Below are 18,257 nucleotides of genomic sequence, written 5' to 3' on the forward strand. Positions count from 1 at the left end.
CGTGATGTGATTGGTTAAATGTATCCGAACAAAAACAGTTTCACTGTAAAAAATAGCGCCAAGTCCACGTTCATGAAACTCGTCTCAATAACGTCTGCACTTTACAAAAAAAAAAAATAAGACTCGTTTCAATAATTTTCATTCTCTACAAAAAAAAGTTAAATACAAAAAAATACCAAGAAACCGTCATAATTTTGAAAAAATTGAAAAAAAATTTGTTGAAAATTTAAAAATTAAGAAAAAATTTTTTTATCGTACTTGGCGCGCGTCATTGAGTACCCCAAATTTTTTCAGGATAAATGAACATCCTTTTAATGTTTAAAGATTTATAAGTAAGTCAGCCTATAAGATGCATAAATGTAATTAATAAAATATTATTTCATAATACGTTTAACAAAAGTTAGGTACAATCAACATAGCATACGTATGTTATTTGAAATCTACAGATTCGGTAGAATCTGGTGCCAAGTTCCGTTCATTCCGTTGTAAACGGAGCGCCAGACTACCGAATGTATTTACCGTAAACAGAACGATATTTTTAGGTTGTAAAATTTTATTAATTCTACAGAACTTTTTTTTCTCCAATATTACTCTATAATTATACATTATATGTTATATTATCAATATTAATTGATAATGGTCATTGAAAATAATAAATTCTATTTAAAATTAATTAAATTCTCTAGCATAAACTATAGCGACCCAGATTTTTAGATTTTGAACTTTTTTCTTATGGAGAAAGTGACATGCCACAGACTAAATAATTCGAGAATGTATGGTAACTCTCCACTAGATGGGAGACTACAGTTAAAAAAAAATTTATGAGCTTGCGTCGATGCTCACTAGGGCTCGTCAATGTTACTCTAACACAAACTGTAGTTAGAAAGTTCGAAATCGAAAATAAAAGAAATAGTAACAATCATCAATATTACAAAAACCATGGAAATTTATTTTACGATTTTATAAAATATAAATATTATGATTGATTTGTCTATCAATCTAAACCAAAGGATATACTTGATGGAATTTTATTAATGCTTATTATTAGTTACTCTACGAGAAATAAAAGTTTAACGTGATTTTATTGTTACAATGGTATGAGCACTAATTTTCCGCGGCAAAAGTGCATAATTTGAATTGAAAATTTTTTCAATCACATAAAATGTTGGAATTTTTTTTTAAAAATAAAATCTCTAGAATTTACTATCTATCAACTTTACATATGAATTTTTTTAAATTAAGTATTATTTATTAACTAGAGTCAATATCTACAAGAGCTCACATTGTTTGGGTTTAGTCAAAGAGTATAAGATAGAGGGGAAGGTCGCGTATACTGTTACGAATGCCATCTGATGTTTGTGTCCAAGTACTAAAGTACTGTCATGGCGGTTTAAAGTAATGCGTCATACTGGTAATACCAAAGTTGCTTGTAACGGCTAACAGCACTTGATTTTTATCTTAATATAAAATTTTTTTTAAACTAATTAAAAAAACATGGTTCGGTGTAATGTGAAAAGATGTCTAAGAAGACCAGAAAAAGATAAAGACCATTCTTTTTTTTATGGCCAAAGGAAGAACGAATGTAAGTAATATAGGCATTAAATTTATAGCGTCTCAAAAGTAAGTTATTGATTATCGATCAACTTTTCTTGCTTGTAAATATTTATATCCTGTAAACTTGGTGTTGTTAAATGTTTTTATTTACATTAAATTACATAATATTAAAAATTTTGCTCGATGAAATTAGTGTTTTGAATTGATTTTTAAATTTTATTGTATAGACGCCAACAATGGAAGGACTTTGCTCAGTATAAAGGGTCTTCCAACAGTTTACGAATTTGTTCCGATCATTTTGAAAGACGTTATATCAAGAAAAATGCACCACCCAAACGACTATTAGTACCAAATGCTGTTCCTACTTTACTTCCGCCTGATAATATTTTGAAGATGCCCAAGAATATGCCAAAACCTCCTTTGACAAATTCAACTGCAAAAATTTATTAGTAAACGTCAATAATGAAGAAGTTATATTTGAACGTCCGGCTTTGAAAGGTATTGTTTTAAAAATAATTTAAAGAAAAAATGAGAATTGTTGCAGTAGTAAAATAGAACAATATCGCTAATATCAATATTGTTGTTACAGATGAATGCTCGCATAATGACAGGGGCATTACTTTTGAAATACGCAAGGCTACTGATAATGAACCAGCTTTAATTAATATTGAAACAAATAGCTTTGTGAAAATTTCATTAAGAGGTAAGAAGTGCTTCTGCTTGCATTAGAAGCTGTGACTTAAATACAGGCAAAAAAATCAGTAAATTGCATTTAATATTTAAATTCATGATTTTTTTGCGTTTCTGTCGAGTAAAAGAAACTGGTGAAACGATAGAAAATGTAATAAATCCAAAAGTGAGGGGATAAAATGCAGAAGATATACTTCAAAAAAAAAAATCAAAAAAAAATTCTGTGATATTCAACTGAGAGATAGCATTTTGAAAATTATAACTATTGTAACAAGCAGCCTTACAATTTTTCCAAATTTTTATTATTTCAATGCCAATGAAAATGTGATATTTTGTTATTAATAATTGTAAATAATTAAAAATTATAGTAACTACTGTTTTAAAAATGTCTGAGCCCGAATTGTAAATATTATTTATTAGAATTTTTGTTACTACTGTTTCAAAAATATCTGAATCAAAATTGTAAATATTTTTTAGATTTTTTGTTTAAATAGCTTATTAAAATTTAAACACAAATTTTTAATTTTTGGTAAAAAATAGAAAATATTTTAAATACCTTAAATTAACATTTTCTTATTTTGGAGATGATAAAATTGGAAAATTGTAAGTAACTTAATAATGTTCGAATTGCATTGTAATCAATCCCAGGAAACATGATAGATATTCCAGATTTACCGTAGCAATAGTGAACAGTATATAATAATTGCAACTTATTACAGCCTTATACGCATTAATACCAGTGTAAAATTTAGTGACAACATCAAAATAAAACTCGACAAAATTTACAATTAAGATTATTTGATTGTGAAGCCAATTCCTATCCTACTTAGTTTAATTTTTTTTCTGTCCCCACTTTTTCTACTAATCACAAACACAATAAGTTCATGAATCTTACAAAGCATCATCTATTACGTCATCAATTTTTTTTTTTTTCATTACAAGACGAACGAGAAATTGGAAAATCAACGGAACCACTAAATCCAGAAGCAGTAATACGGCCAACTGATAGTCAAGAACCTAAATTTAATGCAGCAGAAAAACTTATCAATACTGTCGAGGCAGCCTCACAAAATGATACTTATATGCCCATATTGCCAACTAATTCTGAAGAACCGAAATCTAACGCAGCATTGGAAGAGTTGCCATTCAACAACAGGGCGGAAACGCTAAACTTGAATATTTCGCCTGAGATTCCTGCGCAATATAGTACACCTAAAAAGAATCATAAATTTATACGTAAGTTTGAACTTTTTCAAAAAAACACCGAGTCAAATAATGAAATCACCGAACGCAGTATCTTCTAAAGTTAAAAAAATTGAAATGTTAACGCCTAAATCTTTAAGGCTGCATAAAGGGGCTAGAACAATAGGTCGATTGCGAAGCCAAATTAACAGGATGGAGAAAAAATTTGCTGTAAAAAAAAAAATGAAGCAAGACGTTGAATCAATAATAAATGCGTCATCAAATTATTTGAGTAAAAAGCTTTAGTATTATTTGCAGCCCAATTACGCTTATCTGTGAAGAACAAATATGCTAAACGCTACAGTAACGAGGTGAAAGATATTGCATTGTCTATAAAATATCATTCCCCAAAACTTATAAGCTTTTAGCGAAATTTCTACATATACCAACTATAAGGACTTTGAACGAATATCAAAAAGATTTTCCTACCACTCCAGGTTTAAATTTAACTGTATTAAATCAACTTAAAGATACGTTTGAAAAAACAATACTGAAGATCGTCTTGTTAGTGTTTTATTCGACGAAATAAGTTTAGCCACTGAAGTTCACTATGATGCAGCCAAAGATATGTTCCACGGTTATGCTGATGATGGGGAAGAGCGTACGAATGAAATAGCGCATTGTGCATTAGTAGCAATGATAACTTGGATTAATAAACCAATGAAGCAAACGATTGGATATTGGTTTCTAGGAAAGAAAGGCAATTCAGCAAAAACTCACAAAATAATGGTTAATACTATTGAAAAATTGAATGAGACTGATCTTATCGTCAAATGTTTAATTTGCGATCAGGGAACTCGAAATACCGGACTGATAAAGAAGTACAAAATAACTAAAGATAAACCTTTCTTCGAGTTTACAGTTGGTGACGAAAAACGCAAGATTTATATCATTTTTGACCCTCCTCATTTAATCAAATCTTTTCGCAACAATCTATTTAACAAAAGATTTAAATACCGAGGTGGATACGTAGATTGGAAACTGATTTACAAAGTTTATTTGTTGAGTAACCAAATGAACATTAATTTTATTCCAAAATCAATGATCGTCATTTTGGAATGCAACAAAATGCAGCTAAAATGACTGTTTCACTAGCAACTCAAATTTTTTCAAATTCAATGTATTTAGCTTATCAAGCTTACAGAATGATAAAACCGAACGAATTTCCCGACAATGATACAACGGCAGATTTCTTATTGGACATGGATAAATTATTTGATTCACTTAACTCGCATCTTCTTCAACCAACAGTTAAATCAAAATTAAATTTTGCCATAACTGAGACATCTGGACACATAGAATTTTTAAATGAAATGTTGCTTCACTTTGCCGATAGCAAATTTGAAAAAAAAATGATAAACAAAAAGCTATTCCACCGTGCATCACAGGAATTATGCTAACTATTAACAGTGTTTTAAAATTATCTGAAGAGCTAAGAAAAGAATATAATATTCCAGCATTGAAAACTAGGCGTTTGAATCAAGATCCTCTCGAAAATTTGTTTGCAGTTATTCGTCAACAAAATGGATGTTCAGTCAATCCTTCTACCAGATCATTCGAGACAGCTATAAAACAAAATTTTATTACGCAATTAACTAAAGTTTCCGAATCGGCAAACTGTCAAGATGACGGAAACATGATTTTTGCAAAATTAAACAAGCTCAGTGCTGCAATCGCCAAGCCACAAAAAAGTCAACTGTCTTTGCGAGAAGCCTTAATAGAAGCCTCCAATCCAATCAAAGAAATAGAAAAAGATATGTCACTGACAGAAACAGCTTCATTCACCCATGACAATGCGATTTATTACATTTGTGGATATCTAACCCGCAAATTTTTAAAGTTTCACAAAAACTGTCAAAAATGTGTAGATTTCCTAGTACTACCTAAATCTGATAACAATTATCAAGAATACAAACTATTTACTATTATGAAAGACTATGCTGATAAAAATGGGCTCCAATATTCTACAGAAATTGTGTTTACAGCTGTTAAAAATGGAATACCAAGTTTGACGAAGTTATCCGTAGTTGTATTTATGAAAAAATATATCGGCGCATTTATACTCAACACTGAGTTCAGAATTACCAGCTTTTCAATTGTGTTCCTTCGATGCTACAACTTTATTTTTAAATATTTTTATAAAAACACGATGCTTCTGGGAAGCGCGATTCATCAGACGTGATCTAAAAAAAGACTGATACTGTAACATCCAAAAAAATAAATATAAGGAAACTGTCAAAATTCGTAAAATCAACTACTGAAGAAATTCCAAAGATAAAATCGAACCAAAGTGAAGACCAATAAAAAATAAATTAAGGAAAAGATTGAGTAAAATATATATTTATATATTATTTATCTGTTATAGTCATTTAAGCAAAAAAATTTTTATACATATTATTTAATTGTTATTCTGTTATATACGTTAAAGCATATTTCGTAGATAGATTTTTTTCATATTACCAAGTGCAATGACAGAATTTTGGCTGTTGCAGCAGTGATTAGTAAAAAAATATGTTTTATGAAATATTTTATTATTATAATTAATAGGTTGCTTTTAAGAAAACTTTTATTAATATGAGAGAGCTTTATATTTACACCAAGTTTTATATTATGTTTTTAATTAGTTCAATTGAGTAAATTTTATCGTACATCAAATCATTTTGCAAAAGAAAGATTGCTTTTTGCTAATTTTTACAATATAATTATTGTTAAAATAATAGTTTTATCATTTCAGGATTATCATTAATCAATTTTTATTACTATGTATTTGCAGATATTTATTATTTTAATAAATTTTAATAATTCTTAATTATTTTGTCTTAAATTATTTGTTTTCACATTTTATCTTAGGAAATTTAAATTGAACTGAACCGAATGTCCCGCACGTTTTACGTTTTCATGACTGGACACAATCACTAGAGGCGTTGAAACTTGTGTACGCTTTTTAACATTGCCACTAATGAGAGCCTTCCCCTCTATCTTATACTCTTTGGGTTTAGTTTCTATGTAATAGTCAGCTGATTATTGCCTAAGTAATTCTGGTCGAGTGTTTTACAGATATAGGTGGCACTGCTATACTGCGACCGAACTGCGCGGACATTCAAAACGACAATATTCTGTACATAATGCTTATATTCATTATGAGTTTGGTAAATCGTATTATTTACTAACAACAGTATGATAATAACAATAATCAATAGTAATAATCATCACGACAATAATAACAATAAAAATAAAGATAATTTCGATAATTATTATAATGTTAAGAATAAATTAATGATCATACTAATGATAACGATAATAATTTTGATTAGTGTTATTATTCTACTACATAATTAGGTATTGTGGTATTAGATTTAGATTAACAATGTCCTAAATTATAAAAAACATAGAAGTTTTTTCTACGATTTTATAAAATATAAATATTATGATTGATAATTCAAGTCTATCAATCTCAACCTAAGAATATACGCGGCTTACTTACATGAACTTTAGCAATGCTATTAGTTACTCTACGAGAAATAAAAGTTTAACGTGATTTTATTGTTACAATGGTTTGTGCACTAATTTTCCGCGGCAAAAGTACACAAGTTGAATTGAAAATTTTTTCAATCACATAAAATGTTGAAATTTTTTTTTTAAAATAAAATCTCTAGAATTTACTATCTATCAACTTTACATATGAATTTTTTAAATTAACTTTTTTAAATTAAGTATTATTTATTAACTAGAGTCAATATCTACAAGAGCTCACATTGTTTGGGTTTAGTTTCTATGTAATAGTCAGCTGATCATTGCCTTAGTAATTCTGTTCGAGTGTTCTACAGACATAGGTGGCACTGCTATACTGCGACCAAACTGCGCGGACATTCAAAACGACAATATTCTGTACATAATGCTTATATTCATTATGAATTTGATGAATCGTTTATTATTTACTAACAACATAATTATGATAATAATAATATGTAATAAAATAATCATGCTAATAATAACAATAAAAATGAAGATAATACTGATAGTTATTATAATGATAACAATAGATTGATGTTAAAAATAATTGCATTCATAATATTGAACAATACGATTATTTTATTAAATTATTAAGGATTGTGGTATTAAATCCAAATTCACAATTTCCTAAATTACAAAAAATATAAAAAATTTTTCCTACGATTTTATAAAATATAAATATTATGATTGATAATTCAAGTCTACCAATCTCATCCAAAAGATATACGCGACTAATTTTCATGAAATTTTATCGATGCTACTAGTTTCTTTACGGAAAATAAAAGTTTAATTTATTTTTATAATAATTTTATGAACATTTCATATCCGTGGGAAAAGTACAAACTTTAAATTAAGAATGTAAAAAAATTTCTTATGAATACAAAAAAATTTACAGAGTAAACTACTAACTAAACTATCCAACAACCTTCTATGCGTATGTTGTTAAACATATTGTTCTAATTTAATTTAATTTATTAACCAGACCAAATAGATAATACGCTAAACATTGTTTGAGTTTTACTTTCTTCAGATATACCAGCTGTTCAGGGTCTCGAGAATTCTCATTAAGCAGTGTGTACATTCTATGATCTTTTGGTCATTTCCTGTAGGTGGCATTGTTATTCGATTCAGCGGGTTTCAAATAATCATAATTTTTAGATAATTCGTATTCTAATTATGCGTTTGATGCATTGTCTTATTTACTAGCAACAATATCATAATAATAATAAATGATAATTTAGGCGCTGATTTTTAAAATGGTATCTTTTCATTTTTGATTAATCGAGACACAGAACTGATTATCTCCAATTCTAAATATTTTTATCGAACTTTTTTAATTTTGCTATAAAGTGCTATCGGTTATGAAGCTACAATTTGATTTTGATTTAGGAATCTTCATAATTCTTGAAGTAATAAATATTTAAGAATTCAAAAAACTGCTTTTTTTAAAATATGAAAAGATTCCCTTTTGAAAATCAGCTCCTCAATTGTAATCATATCATAATAACAAATAAAAATAATAATAGTAATATTTATAATAATGGTAATATCGACAAAACCAAAAGTAATAATAGTTATAATACTAAAATTATAATATCGACAAAGCTAAAAATAATAATAGTTACAATATATTAAAAGTAATTATATCGGTAATAATAACCCTGATTAAAAAAATGAATTAAAAAGTATTGGAAATAACGAAATTTGAATTCTTTTCAATACTTCTGAATACTTTAAATACTTTTGAATTCTTTATCTTATGGAAAATTAACATTGTCAATCGGTTTGAATTCTTTTTTTTAATCAGGGAAATTGATGTTACAAATAATAGTAATATTAATATTTATTATTATTATTATTATTAAGTTTTAAACATCATAAAATTAATAACAGTAATAATAATAATAATAACAACACCAATGATGGCAATACCACAACTAATTACAATCGGCTTATTAATTTGAGTAGTGTTTATAACTGGTCAAAACTAGTGGAAATTCAGGACCCTGATAATTTCTTCATTACACTTACTGATAGTATTAAATCACTAGTTAATAATGCCAAAAGCAAGCCTAGAAATGTCCACAATAAAAATAAACCGCGAAATCAATAGATCACTAATGGTCTCATGATCTCATATAAGACTAAGGAGAATCTTTACTATATGTGGAGATTAAATAAAAATAATGTGGAACGTGAAATTCAGTATAAATCCTATTGAAAATTCTCAATAAAGCAATTAAATTAGCTAAATGTAATTTTGAAGCGAGAAAAGTAAAAAACTATCATAATGATAGTAAAAATTATGGAATTATGTGAACAGTAAGCTAGGGAAAAACTCTGTAAATAAGGATATTGATTTCTTAATTAATAATAATGATAAAATTGTTGCTGATAAGAAGGATATTGCAGATAATTTTATAGATTTTTTTAGTAATGTTGGAAATAAACTTGCGAACAATCTTGGTTATCTAGAAGAAGTAAATATTGAAAGAACTGTAGAACCCAACTGTAATAGTATTTTCTTATCGCTAACAAATCAGACTGAAATTGAAAAAATTATTAATGAAATGAAAGAGAAATCAGGTGGAGTAGATAATATTCATAGTAAAGTATTAAAGTGCATTGCCAAAGATATTAGTTTACCTTTAGAATATATTTTTAATTTATGTATTAGTAATGCAATCTGGCCTAACGCGCTGAAAAAGCTGATATAATACCAATTTTCAAATCTGTCAATAAACACCTGGCAACTAATTACAGGCCAATATCACTGATATCTAATTTAGCTAAAATATTTGAAAAAGTAATTTATGTAAGATTGTACGAATTTTCTATAAGTAATAACTTGATCTCAGATAAACAGTTTGGATTCATGAAGAACAGAGGCACTGATGATGCTCTAGCTTTTGCTTCTAGTTTTATATACGATAATTTAGATAAGAATCGTGCATCAGTACTGGTTTTCTTGGATCTAGCCAAAGCTTTTGATACAGTAAATCATAAAATTTTGTTAGATAAATTGTGGCGCAAAGGAATCAGAGGTCTACCTCATAAATTGATTGTAGATTATCTAACAGGTAGAGAACAATGTGTGAAATTAAATAATTGTTCTAGTGATTATAGATTAGTAAAAATTGGTGTTCCTCAAGGGACTATCTTAGGGCCTCTTCTCTTTATAATGTACATAAATGATATATTTAGTATTCTACCTCCTAAAGCGCTTGTATCATATGCTGATGATACAGTAGTTCTGTGTAATGGATGTAATTGGTTGGTCGTTGCTGACCGTTTAACTGACTGGTTAAATAAGCTAGACCATTGGTTAAAAGGCAATCAGCTAACGCTGAATATTGATAAATCTACGTTTATTAATTTTGGTTGTTTTACGGACAGTGTACGTAGTAATTTTCATTTGTTCATTAAAGATAGAGAGTTGAAAAGAGTTGAAAGTTGTAAATATTTGGGGATAGTTTTTGATTGCCATATGAAATGGAACATACATATTCCGAACTAATGAAAAAAGTCAAGTACTTTACCTTCCTCTTTTATAAATTAAGTAATTGGTTAAACCCATCGATACTGAAAATTATTTATCATGGTCTTTTTGAAAGTATTATAAACTATGGAATTATTGCATGGGGTGGTGCCTATGAGAACGCTTTAAAACCGATTGTAAATCTGCAAAATAAATTGTTAAACAAAATGAAAATTACGGATGACCCTGATTAAAAAAATGAATTAAAAAGTATTGGAAATAACGAAATTTGAATTCTTTCCAATACTTCTGAATACTTTAAATACTTTTGAATTCTTTATCTTATGGAAAATTAACATTGTCAATCGGTTTGAATTCTTTTTTTTAATCAGGGGATTTGTTAAGACCACTGAAGATTAAACAATCTTTTATTATCCAAGCTTTAAATCATTACTTTTATGATTGTCAGAAATTATATTTTGAGAGAATAACTAATACCAGGTCTAAACAGATAACTCTTCCAAAAGTTAATAGAACAATTAGTACCAAAAATGCAAATTACATAGCAATAAAATACTTCAATCGACTTCCAAATAATTTGAAAGAACTAAATTATAATAAAAGATTAAGAAAACGTATTGCGAGATGGATTAGTTCAATTAAACTTTAATTAATACTAATCGATATTTTGTGAAAAATTAGTAAAATTATTCTTAAGTTACTTTGTATACTACTGACTAAGTTACTCTAATATTTTGTATAAATTTTTATAAATGTATTATATTCCTTCTGGTGTCTATGCACAGGTGCTTTATGCATCTCTATAGAATATTTTTACCAGAAGTAAATGTTATTATTATTATTATATCCTAATGGCTATTATCCTAATAAGAAGTATAATTTTGAATTTGATGTATTTGTATGCAGTATTTAACTTAACATGTAATATTCATAAATAAATATTACTATAATAATTATTGTTATTATTTAATTATTGTGCATTGACGTATTTAATCTAAATTAACAATTTTTTTGATTAAAAAAAGCGTTAAAAATTTCTTTATGTATATAAAAATTTAAAATTCCCATTGATCATCTGGTTTATTGATTAAAACTGAAGATTAAACGATTCTTAGTCATATTAAGTTTTTTAATGCTACTAGTACTATAAAAAAAAAAACTAATTTTTTGATCAGGTATTGAGCTCTTTAATTAACGAACATACGACCTTTTATATAATAATATATTTGCCTGCAATAATCCATTTATATGTGACTTTTTAATTTTGCGCGGGAAAAGTACAAACCTTAAATTAATAATGTTAAATTTTTTATATGAATACAAAATTTTTCGTATAAACTACTAAATATTCTTATATGTCTATATTCTCAAACATTTTTTTCTTATTGAATTTTATTTATTACCTAAACTAAACACAGAACAATCTAAGCATTGTTTGAGTTCTACTTTCTTCGGATTAGTAGCCGTTCAAGGTCTAGAAAATTTTCATTGGACGGTGTACATATTTTATGATCTCTTGGTCATTGCCTATAGGTGGCACTATTATTCAATTGAGCGGGTTTCAAATAATCATAATTTTTAGATGATACCTAATATAATTATGCGTCTGATGCATTTAGTTATTCAGTAACAACAGTTTCACTAAATATTTTGAGAATGCATAATAATCCTTTACTAGACGGGAGACTAAAGCTAAAAAAAGATATTTCGCAGCTTGCACTTACACCCGTCAGGGGCTGCGCTGGAAATATTTTTACATCAACTGTAGCTTCAAGAGAATAATTTGCTATGAAAAATACAGCCATTTCAAGATTTAGGTTAGTAACGTAGAAAAGTGAAGTAAAATCTTAGAGAGACTATCACAGATGTTAATAGAATAAAGTGTCGTTGCTGTACTTATTTTGTTATTTATTGACTTTTCAATTCGAGTAGAACAGTATTACATTTGGATAATAAACTTTTTAAATGACAAAATATATCAAAATAAATTCTTTCAAAAGAAATTCTTTCTTTTTCTTAAATTTCTATTATAACAGTAGTTCATACCTTATTTTCCTAATATTAATTAATTGAAAAAATATGAAAAAATTGTTTAGTTCTATGAATCAGAATTATTTCGGTTCAGACAGCGTTGAATATAACTGCTTAAATTTTGTCCCTATTATAATTTTTTATTTAGATATCTCTGCATAGGAACACTTTTTAACAATAATAGTAATTATAATACTGAAAGTATTAATATCGGTAATAATAAATTGATGTTAAAAATGAAAGCAATAATAATGTTTATCATTATCATTATTATTACTAAAATGATTGTTGTTATTAATAAATCCGAACAAAAACAGTTTCACTGTAAAAAATTGCGCCAAGTCCACGTTCATAAAACTCATCTCAATAACGTTTGCACTTTACAAAAAAAAATAAGACTCGATATAATAATTGTCATTCTCTACAAAAAAAAGTGAAATACAAAAAAATACCAAGAAACTGTCATAATGTTAAAAAAATTGAATGAAAATTTGTTGAAAATTGAAAAATTAAAAAAAAAAAAAAATTTTTTATTGTACTTGGCGCGCGTCATTGAGTACCCCAAATTTTTTCAGGATAAATAAACATCCTTTTAATGATTAAAAATTTATAATTAAGTCAACCTATAAAATGCATGAATTTAATTAATCAACTATTATTATTTAATAATAAGTTTTACAAAATTTAGGTAAAATCGACATGTCATACGTATGTTATTTGAAATTTTTTAATCTTCCAGACATCATTTATGATTTTACTAAAACGCCCTCTCGTGTTTGGTTATGAAAACTACTTCAAAGTGGATACAATTGAGTGCTCTAGAAAATAAAACATATGGCCGACTAAATCGATTAAATGCGGTGTGATTGCCAATCAAAATGTGTTAATTACAATAAAACTAAGCAATATCAAGTTTCTTCATTGAAGCTTAATGGCAGAGCTGAAAAAAATTGAATCCAAAAATTTTATATAATTTCAGATGATTTCACCACACCACGATATTGATAGTTATGTCCACTAAACATTTAAAAAAAAATTTAAAAACGGATTTTTTCACTGAAACTCATAATTAATCGAGTAAGCAGTGTTTTTAATGAGTTGAGTATGCTTGACTAATGTAAATTTATAAGTATAAGAATGTATGAAATCATATATTATGTAATTAGAGCTGATCAGCCCGAATATGTATAACTATAGATAATTACATAAATTCGAGCAAAATCGTTTTTTCTCGGGTTGAAATTCTTCCGAAAAAATTTGGGGTACTCAATGACGCGCGCCAAGTACGATAAAAAATTTTTTTCTTAATTTTTAAATTTTCAACAAATTTTTTTCAATTTTTTCAACATTATGACGGTTTCTTGGTATTTTTTTGTATTTAACTTTTTTTTGTATAGAATGAAAATTATTGTAACGAGTCTTATTTTTTTTGCAAAGTGCAGATGTTATTGAGATGAGTTTTATGAACGTGGACTTGGCGCAATTTTTAATAGTGAAACTGTTTTTGTTCGGATTGTGGAATACGACAAACATTAAATAGTCTAAAACTGCTGGTAGGCTTTACGTCTTACTTATAGTCGGTAAATTTAGAAAGCCACAACTAAACAGATAACTACCCTCGCGGTCTTGAAACTACAATAAATCCACCGTGGATCCACCGTGGTTTCACCGTGGATCCACCGTGAATCCTCCGTGGTTTTGTGACATTTCACCATGGTGGTTTCACTGTGGATCCACCGTGATTTTAATGTGGATTCACCATGGTTCCATTGTGGATCCACTGTGGTTCCCCGGGTCAAAAATATTATATATAATTATAATTATCTATATAAATGGTCCTATAAAATTAGATATAGTTATATAGAATTAGATATAATTATTTCTATAGAAGAAAAAACCGGGACGCGCGGGAATCGAACAACGGACCTTACACTTGCTAGACTAATTCTTTACCTGCTCACCTACGAGACTTACTTGAAGAGTACAGTTTGTAACAACTACAAGTATTGCAAATGGTATACATAATCAATGCGTAATGAACAAAATTTTTTATCAAATTTGTAAATTATTAATTATCAATATACACTGATAGAAAGATTTATTAACTATTACTAAATTAATTTATTCGAAGATAATTATTTAATTTATAAAATTGTAATAAATATGTTTGAACATTCAATAAATATTTTTTTGGGAGGAAAGTATATTTATTAATAGCGTATTAGTATTTATTAATAATTAACAAATATTTAGTAACACAATAAAATTATCTATATAAATTATTTGGATTAATTATATTACATTATAGTAACGTTTATTGTAAAATACCTAATTCTATCAGAGCTCATAATTATCTTTTATATTTTTAAATATTAAAAACGTTATTTATTTAGTTAATTGAATTATTAGCATGTATTTCAGCTATAGGGTTTTATAAAGTATCAAAAGAAAATGGCAATTTTTGCTTTTTATGATAAATAAATATTTGTTAACTGTTAATAAATATTTATTAAATCCTATGATGTTAAAAAATCATTTATTAAGAGTTAATAAAGCTTATTAAATGTGAACAAATCCTTCTATTGGTGTATATATAACTAAAAAGTAATTTAACTTACTTACCAAAATTTCAAATACTCGAGTTAGATTTTTAGAAACGTCTTAATTTTTCGCTATTTCAACTGAAAAATTCATGTCAAAGTCTCGCGTCAAACCACGGCGGATCCACGATGGAACCACAGTGGATCCACAGTAAAACCACGGTGGATCCACGATGAATCCACTATGGATCCATGGTGAATCCACAGTGGAACCACGATGGATCCACCGTGAATCCATAGTGGAACCATTGTGGTGAAATGTCACAAAACCACGGTGGATCCACAGTGGTTCCACGGTGGATCCACGATGTGGTGGTTTTACCGTGGATCCACGGTGGTGACAAGACTGCGAGGGTATGGACTGGGGATTCATAGATAAATAAATGAAAATATTAGTTGCTTATTGACCTCCCGTTTATCAAATGCCATGTTTTCAGTCAAAATAACAAAAAACTTTTATCATTATAATAATTTTAAGTATAAAAATTTCTAAAATACAAACATTAATCGATGAATTATTACAGCTGTAAATGATTAATATGGAACCATATTTTCGGAGCGGTTAGTTGTATAACTATGTGTAATTATTTCTCAATCATAAAATAAAATTATTAATGTAGTAAAGTAACATGATGTTATGGATTGATTACAACTACAAGTGAAATAAGTAGATAAGTAGAATTCTCAAATTTTATGAATTAAATGTCGATACGCTTTTAATAATACGATATTCAAAAAATTTGTTAAATGATTCAAAATCAAAATTGAGTAATTTAATTATTTTTTTTTCATCAGCAGACGAATATAGTTGATTTATTAGTGATTATGATGGAAAAAATCATAGTAAGTGGTTTACTCAAATTGAATGAATTCAACCAATTATTGATATATAAAATGAAATCTTTTTCCTCTTATTACTAACAAAATCAATAATAATATTTTTAACCTTTCATAACATGAAAGCTCAACATGTATAATTTTACAACATCAGATGCTAAGCAATTGAACAGCTGGGTATTACGGACGAATCCACCCAGAGTGGGGATAAGCTGAGTCACTTAATTTTTACTACCAGGTGCTCTTCGTTGCTCGTATTTATATGAGAGAGTAGTCTGTTGAAAGAAGTAATATCAGCAGCGCACAGTATATAGTATATATAGTATATTCAGTTAATACTTAAATGCTGCTAGACTACGAGAGGATTATTATGCTTAGTATAAAAACAGTATGTCTGAACGCATCACAGCCACGGGTCGATGTCTATGACTGAATGACTCCTATGTGGTAATCGCTTTGGCGTTTAAAATTGTGTATATTTTCATGTAGAATATGTACACTTATTCAATACTGAGTTATCGACTCACTTGTTTCCGAGCAAGAATATTATAATTGTAATATTAAAAGCACGTTTACGTGTAAATAACCAAGTCGCTTAGAATTAATATCTAGCGAGAGTTGAAGTTTTTCAAAATCAGAGAGGATGTTTGAATATATCGTTTCACTTGTACGTGAATAAATAGTTATTATCAACAAATTTAAAGTGTTGTGAGAAACTTATGTTTCAATTCAGCACCGCTTTTACAACTGTTTAGTCTGACATTATATGATGAAAGCTAACATGTTTTGTATTAGTGTAAAAGAGATTTCTAAATGTTTTATTTAATAAAACATGAACGAAGCTCCCTGGTTGATCCTGCCAGTAGTCATATGCTTGTCTCAAAGATTAAGCCATGCATGTCTTAGTACACGCCATATTAAGGTGAAACCGCGAATGGCTCATTAAATCAGTTATGGTTCCTTAGATCGTACCCACATTTACTTGGATAACTGTGGTAATTCTAGAGCTAATACATGCAAACCAGAGTTCCGACCAGAGATGGGAGGAACGCTTTTATTAGATCAAAACCAATCGGTGGCTCGTCCATCGTTAATTATGGTGACTCTGAATAACTTTTTGCTGATCGTATGGCCTTAGTGCCGACGACAGATCTTTCAAATGTCTGCCTTATCAACTGTCGATGGTAGGTTCTATGCCTACCATGGTTGTAACGGGTAACGGGGAATCAGGGTTCGATTCCGGAGAGGGAGCCTGAGAAACGGCTACCACATCCAAGGAAGGCAGCAGGCGCGCAAATTACCCACTCCCGGCACGGGGAGGTAGTGACGAAAAATAACGATACGGGACTCATCCGAGGCCCCGTAATCGGAATGAATACACTTTAAATCCTTTAATGAGGATCCATTGAGGGCAAGTCTGGTGCCAGCAGCCGCGGTAATTCCAGCTCCAATAGCGTATATTAAAGTTGTTGCGGTTAAAAAGCTCGTAGTTGAATTTGTGTTTCATACTATTGGTTCATTGCTTCGCGGTGTTAACTGGTATGTTATGAAACGTCCTACCGGTGGATTTAGCTGTAAAAGGCGACATCCAATTTAATCCTATCGCGGTGCTCTTAATTGAGTGTCGAGGTAGGCCGGTACGTTTACTTTGAACAAATTAGAGTGCTTAAAGCAGGCTTATTTCGCCTGAATACTGTGTGCATGGAATAATAGAATAGGACCTCAGTTCTATTTTGTTGGTTTTCGGAATACTGAGGTAATGATTAATAGGGACAGATGGGGGCATTCGTATTGCGACGTTAGAGGTGAAATTCTTGGATCGTCGCAAGACGAACAGAAGCGAAAGCATTTGCCAAAAATGTTTTCATTAATCAAGAACGAAAGTTAGAGGTTCGAAGGCGATCAGATACCGCCCTAGTTCTAACCATAAACGATGCCAGCTAGCGATCCGCCGATGTTCCTCCGATGACTCGGCGGGCAGCTTCCGGGAAACCAAAGCTTTTGGGTTCCGGGGGAAGTATGGTTGCAAAGCTGAAACTTAAAGGAATTGACGGAAGGGCACCACCAGGAGTGGAGCCTGCGGCTTAATTTGACTCAACACGGGAAATCTCACCAGGCCCGGACACCGGAAGGATTGACAGATTGATAGCTCTTTCTTGATTCGGTGGGTGGTGGTGCATGGCCGTTCTTAGTTGGTGGAGCGATTTGTCTGGTTAATTCCGATAACGAACGAGACTCTAGCCTGCTAAATAGGCGTATTTTGGTATCTTGAAAGGCCACTTGGTTTTCGG

General features: G+C 29.2%; 1 non-coding gene across 1 annotated transcript in view; it reads left to right on the forward strand.

Moving 5' to 3' along the window:
* The first annotated feature begins 16,809 nt into the window (after positions 1 to 16,809).
* The window catches only part of LOC141537045 (small subunit ribosomal RNA), a 1,907-nt gene continuing 459 nt past the window's right edge, over positions 16,810 to 18,257 (forward strand). Inside the window, exon 1 of the ribosomal RNA XR_012480837.1 lies at positions 16,810 to 18,257. This exon is cut by the window's right edge and continues 459 nt beyond it. This is a non-coding gene — a ribosomal RNA (small subunit ribosomal RNA).

The sequence above is a fragment of the Cotesia typhae genome, unplaced genomic scaffold, assembly GCF_013202065.1.
Source record: "Cotesia typhae breed Kobodo isofemale line unplaced genomic scaffold, CoteBio_Ctyphae scaffold_45, whole genome shotgun sequence".
Taxonomy (NCBI): domain Eukaryota; kingdom Metazoa; phylum Arthropoda; class Insecta; order Hymenoptera; family Braconidae; genus Cotesia; species Cotesia typhae.